The sequence below is a fragment of the Polyodon spathula genome, chromosome 43 (genome assembly GCF_017654505.1).
Source record: "Polyodon spathula isolate WHYD16114869_AA chromosome 43, ASM1765450v1, whole genome shotgun sequence".
NCBI lineage: Eukaryota > Metazoa > Chordata > Actinopteri > Acipenseriformes > Polyodontidae > Polyodon > Polyodon spathula.
In genome coordinates, this window is record NC_054576.1 from 3,379,105 (window position 1) to 3,386,616 (window position 7,512).

Here is a 7,512-nt window from a genome sequence, read left to right on the forward strand (position 1 = left end):
ATACAGCACAGTGCAATATAGTACAATTAAATACAGTACAGTACAATTAAATACAGTGCAGTACAGTATAATACAGCACAGTGCAATACAGTACAATTAAATACAGTACAGTGCAGTACAGTACAATTAAATACAGTACAGTATAATACAGTACAGTACAATTAAATACAGCACAGAACAGAACAGCACAAAACAGTGCAGTGCAGTACACAGTTAGGTACAATACAATCAAACTCAACACAATACAGTACAATACAATACAACTTCACTCATACAGGACTTAAAAAGCTGGTGTTAGTCATGCTGGAACAATTGAAAACCGTGCAGACTCGCTACCTGCCACACAGAATCACTTCTACACCTTACTGACAGTGCTATGGAAGGTGAATCAGCCCCACAGTGTGCACCACACACCTTACTGACAGTGCTATGGCAGGTGAATCAGCCCCATGGTGTGCACCACACACCTTACTGACAGTGCTATGGCAGGTGAATCAGCCCCATGGTGTGCACCACACACCTTACTGACAGTGTTATGGCAGGTGAATCAGCCCCACGGTGTGCACCACACACCTTACTGACAGTGCTATGGCAGGTGAATCAGCCCCACGGTGTGCACCACACACCTTACTGACAGTGCTATGGCAGGTGAAGGTTGTAATCTTTTGCCCAGCCCTCGGTAAGTTTGCTGTACTGAAAGATTGCACAGCTGTGTCACATCTCTCACTGTATATCCCAGAGGAGACCTAGCGATCCATGCTGTTTAGTTTTTAATTGTCTTTATCTCTTTGTTACCTGTATTAGAAACTGGACTGGTGTTTTTCACTCTAGGGCAGGGCGAGGTTTCCACAAAGTTTTTGGGACAAAGACTGTTGGAGGTCTGTGTTATATTTGAACTTTGTTTCGCTTTGAAAAAAAGGATCAAAAAACAAAAAAAAGGATGTTGATGATAAACCATTGAGTATCTTCAACTCGACTGTAACCGCGGGGATAACTACAAGTGGAACCGTGACGTGGAGGAGCGACCGAGTTCTGTACAGAAAAGAGAAAACCGGAAACAAACGGCACAAGAAAAGTTTGACCAAAAAGCTGGAATTTTCAATCGTTGTCTTTAATAATAATAATAATAATAATAATAATAATAATAATAATAATAATAATTTCAGCGGAAATACCATAAATACCATGACAGCCAGTAATGGTGTGTGGTGTGTGGTGTGTGTGTGTCTTTGTACTAGTCCTTGTGCATTTTATGTTTTTTTTAATTGTAATTTCTATGTGCTGTAACCCATATCTTTTTATTAAAAAAAATATTTATTATTGCAAGAACTCAAATGCTTTTTAAAATGTGTATATAAATCATGGGAGCTCATCAAGAGCCAGTGTCCTCACTTGAAGACACGGCTACTTTGCTGTATTTTTTGTCCTCACTTGAAGACACGGCTACTTTGCTGTATTTTTGGAGAGTTTTTTTTTTTTAACTGTATTGCTATAACAACGTACTTTATTTATTGTTAGGCTACATGTAATCAAATCACATATACAAATACAGACTGGATGATCTCTTGCCTGGGTTGCAGATCTCTACAGATAGAACGGACAAGCAGCACCTGAAGTCATTGTGAAACCAACACAGACTTTATGAGAGAATATTTTGAAAATGCATCTTTGAGTGAATGCAGTGCGAGGCATTGCTCAGGGTCTTTGAGTGAATGCAGTGTGAAGCATTGCTCAGGGTCTTTGAGTGAATGCAGTGCGAAGCATTGCTCAGGGTCTTTGAGTGAATGCAGTGCGAAGCATTGCTCAGGGTCTTTGAGTGAATGCAGTGCGAAGCATTGCTCAGGGTCTTTGAGTGAATGCAGTGCGAAGCATTGCTCAGGGTCTTTGAGTGAATGCAGTGCGAAGCATTGCTCAGGGTCTTTGAGTGAATGCAGTGCGAGGCATTGCTCAGGGTCTTTGAGTGAATGCAGTGCGAAGCATTGCTCAGGGTCTTTGAGTGAATGCAGTGCGAAGCATTGCTCAGGGTCTTTGAGTGAATGCAGTGCGAAGCATTGCTCAGGGTCTTTGAGTGAATGCAGTGTGAAGCATTGCTCAGGGTCTTTGAGTGAATGCAGTACGAGGCATTGCTCAGGGTCTTTGAGTGAATGCAGTGTGAAGCATTGCTCAGGGTCTTTGAGTGAATGCAGTGCGAAGCATTGCTCAGGGTCTTTGAGTGAATGCAGTGCGAAGCATTGCTCAGGGTCTTTGAGTGAATGCAGTGTGAAGCATTGCTCAGGGTCTTTGAGTGAATGCAGTGTGAAGCATTGCTCAGGGTGAAGGGGTTGTCTGAATCTACAGGTGTTCTTGCTTTAATTGAGCATGTACTGGCTCCAGAGTTGCCATTGTGTCTCTGCTGATGTCTGCTTGCATTTATTTTTGCAGCAAAGAATATAAAAAGAAAATGTTTAAAACTTTGAACTACTGAATTCCCTTATAAAAATTTCCCACAGCAAAGCACAGTAAAAGCATAGTACAGCTGGCAAGCACTGTAAAGCACAGAGAGGTGTGGTAAAGCATAGGGAAGCATTGTAAAGCACAGAGAGGTCTGGTAAAGCATATTTAAAAACTATGGTAAATGCACAATATAAGCATGCAAAAGGATGGGCGGAAAACTATACATTTACAGAGGTAAACTTTTATAAGGGTTGCATTTGTTTTAGCTTTTTTTTATTATTATTATATTGTATTTTGTAAATGGTGCTACTGTTGACTGTGTGAGAGATTGACACTGTGGTTCTAGCCAATGAAGCGGGGATGCTGGCAACCCTTTATGAAGGCTGTGAGCTACAGATAATAATCGATTATTAGCGATATTATAGATCATTTGTTAAGTCTTCATACTCTGTCTTACTGAAAATTGATAATTGATCAGTACAATACAGTATCCATTCACCATTCAATCCAGCTCAATCAACGAAACAAACACGTTTTTATTTAAAATTCAACCGTGCCAGTATTGCTGATCGGGCTTGAGAGCGCAGCGCCTGTGAATATAAAGATCTCAAAACCAAAACGCGGCGCAAAGCTGGAAAGGATCTGTCCCGCTACTGCTGAGACGAGGGATGAACTAAGAATGAAATAAAAGAAATGCAGCGCTCTTTCAAAAAGAAAAAAAAATAATATTGCAGAAATATGTTCTGTGACGGAGGATTATATTTTTGCAACAAATAACATTAACCTTTGGCCTGTTTAACATCTATATATATATATATATATATATATATATATAATATATATATATATATATATATATATATATATATATACGTAAGCTTTGGGTATATCTTTTACATATGTTTATATATAATAAAATTAAAACTTAATTTATTTCTTCCCTCCCCTCTTAACGGTGTTGGCAAAGGCAAGATGAGAGATGAACTCTCCCTTCTCTCTCTCTCTCTCTCTCTCTCTCCTCTCCTCTCTCTCCTCTCCTCTCTCCCTCTCTCTCTCCTCTCTCTCTCTCCTCCCTCTCTCTCTCTCTCTCCTCTCTCTCCTCTCTCCTCTCTCTCTCTCCTCTCTCTCTCTCTCTCTCTCAATCTCTCTCTCTCTCTCTCTAGTGAAATGGTTGGTGTCTCTCTCTGTTCAGAGCTGTTTAATAACGAAATGAATCCGGTGTTCGTTTGTCGTGTTGGTTCCAGTTTTCTGTGTTCTTGGAATTGTTTTAAATTACAATTAAAGTAATAAAGCCAATAAAACGACTTGTTTTATGACGCGTTGCGCTTTCCTTGTTTATCACTGGTCGTGAGATTGTTCTGCTTTCAGGTATCTTATCTGTTTTGAATGACTTTTATGACAGTGTCCGGTACACAGAGGTTTCTATATATATATATAATTAATAAGACACCCCCCGGAGACCGGCAGTGACTGCTCTATCTGTTTCTGCAGCACTAATCCGCGTTACAGCGTTTTGTTTGATAACACTGTGGTTTTTTTTTTTTTTGGTTCCTTGGTTGTAAGTGTTATTTCCTAATTGCTTATGCCTCAAAAGTATAGAAAATGGCTATTATTCCCCACAAACTTTGATTTTCTGATCAATACAGTATAATTGTAAGTCCCGAAAAACTACTCGCTTCTAAATCTTTTGTAGTCATATTTGTATTACTTTAGCATAAATACATGTTAATTTGGAATTCATATGTTGTTTTTTTCTGACTTTATGTGAACGAAAAGACACACATTTGCCCGTTTTCCCATTGGAAATAGTGATATTTTGAAATATCACTGTCCTGGTCACAAAAGCAAAGTTTGCGGGGAATAATAGCCATTTTCTATACTTTTGAGGCATAAGCAATTAGGAAAAATCCTTTGAGGCATAAGCAATTAGGCCCCCTTTTTTTTGTGCATGTACCCAGGAACAAAAACTAAAAAAAAAAAAAAAAACGAAAACTCAGAACGAGGTTTTTACTCGCAAGTGAGGCTGTAAAATATCATTATCAATGCAACAAATACGGAGCACTGACCGAACGAGGTGAAGCAAGAAAGTAAGTACGCTGTTGCCTTGAATTGGCTTTTAAAACACAATGCTTTTCACCAGCGTGTGCGTGTTCACAATCGGTGTGTTGCAACACGATAGCGCATGTTTGGTATGCTCTGACTGCACATATATATATATCTATATATATATATATATATATATATATATATATATATATATATATATATTATCCTTAGAATACTCTTACCAATGGTGCATGTTCAAGCAAGGTCATTCTCTGTGCTTTACAATGCTTCCCTGTGCTTTACCAGACCTCTCTGTGCTTTACAATGCTTCCCTGTGCTTTACCAGACCTCTCTGTGCTTTACAATGCTTCCCTGTGCTTTACCAGACCTCTCTGTGCTTTACAATGCTTCCCTATGCTTTACCAGACCTCTCTGTGCTTTACAATGCTTCCCTATGCTTTACCAGACCTCTCTGTGCTTTACAATGCTTCCCTATGCTTTACCAGACCTCTCTGTGCTTTACAATGCTTCCCTATGCTTTACCAGACCTCTCTGTGCTTTACAATGCTTCCCTATGCTTTACCAGACCTCTCTGTGCTTTACAATGCTTCCCTATGCTTTACCAGACCTCTCTGTGCTTTGCAATGCTTCCCTATGCTTTACCAGACCTCTCTGTGCTTTACAATGCTTCCCTATGCTTTACCAGACCTCTCTGTGCTTTACAATGCTTCCCTATGCTTTACCAGACCTCTCTGTGCTTTACAATGCTTCCCTATGCTTTACCAGACCTCTCTGTGCTTTACAATGCTTCCCTATGCTTTACCAGACCTCTCTGTGCTTTACAATGCTTCCCTATGCTTTACCAGACCTCTCTGTGCTTTACAATGCTTCCCTATGCTTTACCAGACCTCTCTGTGCTTTACAATGCTTCCCTATGCTTTACCAGACCTCTCTGTGCTTTACAATGCTTCCCTATGCTTTACCAGACCTCTCTGTGCTTTACAATGCTTCCCTATGCTTTACCAGACCTCTCTGTGCTTTACAATGCTTCCCTATGCTTTACCAGTCCTCTCTGTGCTTTACAATGCTTCCCTATGCTTTACCAGACCTCTCTGTGCTTTACAATGCTTCCCTATGCTTTACCAGTCCTCTCTGTGCTTTACAATGCTTCCCTATGCTTTACCAGACCTCTCTGTGCTTTACAATGCTTCCCTATGCTTTACCAGACCTCTCTGTGCTTTACAATGCTTCCCTATGCTTTACCAGTCCTCTCTGTGCTTTACAATGCTTCCCTATGCTTTCCCAGACCTCTCTGTGCTTTATTACACTTTGATTTGCTTTTACTATGGGGCTAACTATTCACGCTCCCTGTTTGAGGCATCGATTCCCAGATCCTCTTCCTCTCTCTCTCTCTCAGTGATGTCACAATCCTCTCTCGACCCCTGCTGCGCGGAGGGACGCCGATTGGCTGCAGAGAACAGGAAGTGCACAGAGGCCCCGCCCACCGGTGAGCAAACAGACACCTGCAGGTCAGAGTTCAAGGGGGTCCCTCCTTCTCAGTCACCAATCAATTCACATCTTTTCTAAAAGCTCGTTTTTACATCATTGCAAAAATAAAATTGTCGATTGCAGGGCTGGGAATCAGACTCCCGCTACACAGCAGTGTGATCCAGTCCAGGTTTCACTAGCAGCTTGATCAGCCCCCAGTGTGTCTAGCTAACAAGCTCAGGTGTGTCTTATTATTAAACTCCTAGTGAAAGCAGGACTGGATCACACTGCTGTGCAGCGGGAGTCTGATTATTAAACTCCTAGTGAAAGCAGGACTGGATCACAGGAGCGGGAGTGGATATTACACTCCTAGTGCAGGACTGGCACACCGCTGTGCGGGAGTCTGATTATTAAACTCCTAGTGAAAGCAGGACTGGATCACACTGCTGTGCAGCGGGAGTCTGATTATTAAACTCCTAGTGAAAGCAGGACTGGATCACACCGCTGTGCAGCGGGAGTCTGATTATTAAACTCCTAGTGAAAGCAGGACTGGATCACACTGCTGTGCAGCGGGAGTCTGATTATTAAACTCCTAGTGAAAGCAGGACTGGATCACACTGCTGTGCAGCGGGAGTCTGATTATTAAACTCCTAGTGAAAGCAGGACTGGATCACACCGCTGTGCAGCGGGAGTCTGATTATTAAACTCCTAGTGAAAGCAGGACTGGATCACACTGCTGTGCAGCGGGAGTCTGATTATTAAACTCCTAGTGAAAGCAGGACTGGATCACACTGCTGTGCAGCGGGAGTCTGATTATTAAACTCCTAGTGAAAGCAGGACTGGATCACACCGCTGTGCAGCGGGAGTCTGATTATTAAACTCCTAGTGAAAGCAGGACTGGATCACACCGCTGTGCAGCGGGAGTCTGATTCCCATCCCTGTGTCTTGAATTTTAAGGGTTTTTTTTTCTTGCATTGCATAATTACTATTATTTTTTTTTAATTCTTGTCTTGTTTGAAGGGTGACCCGAATGTTCTGCTGTCTCTCAGCAACTGAGGAAGGGGTGTGCCAGGCGGGCGTCACCGCTGCCAGACAAGGGGGTGGAGTCTGCCAGGGACAGCCAATGGGAAGCTGTGCTGATGACACTGCCAGGGTGGGTGACAGTAGCTTGAAATACAGCGTTTGTGTGTGGCAGCGTGTGTGTGTGTATCAGTGTATGCGTGTGTGTATCTGTGTGTGTGTATATCAATGTGTGTCTCACTGTGTGTGTGTGGCAGCGTGTGTGTATCAGTGATCCTGTGTGTCTCTCTCTTTTTTGCAGCTCTGCTGTGAGTGCTGTGCTCTGAGTGATCCTGTGTGTTTCGCTCTCTCTTTTGCAGCTCTGCTGTGAGTGCTGTGCTCTGAGTGATCCTGTGTGTCTCTCTCTCTTTTGCAGCTCTGCTGTGAGTGCTGTGCTCTGAGTGATCCTGTGTGTTTCTCTCTCTCTTTTGCAGCTCTGCTGTGAGTGCTGTGCTCTGAGTGATCCTGTGTGTCTCTCTCTCTTTT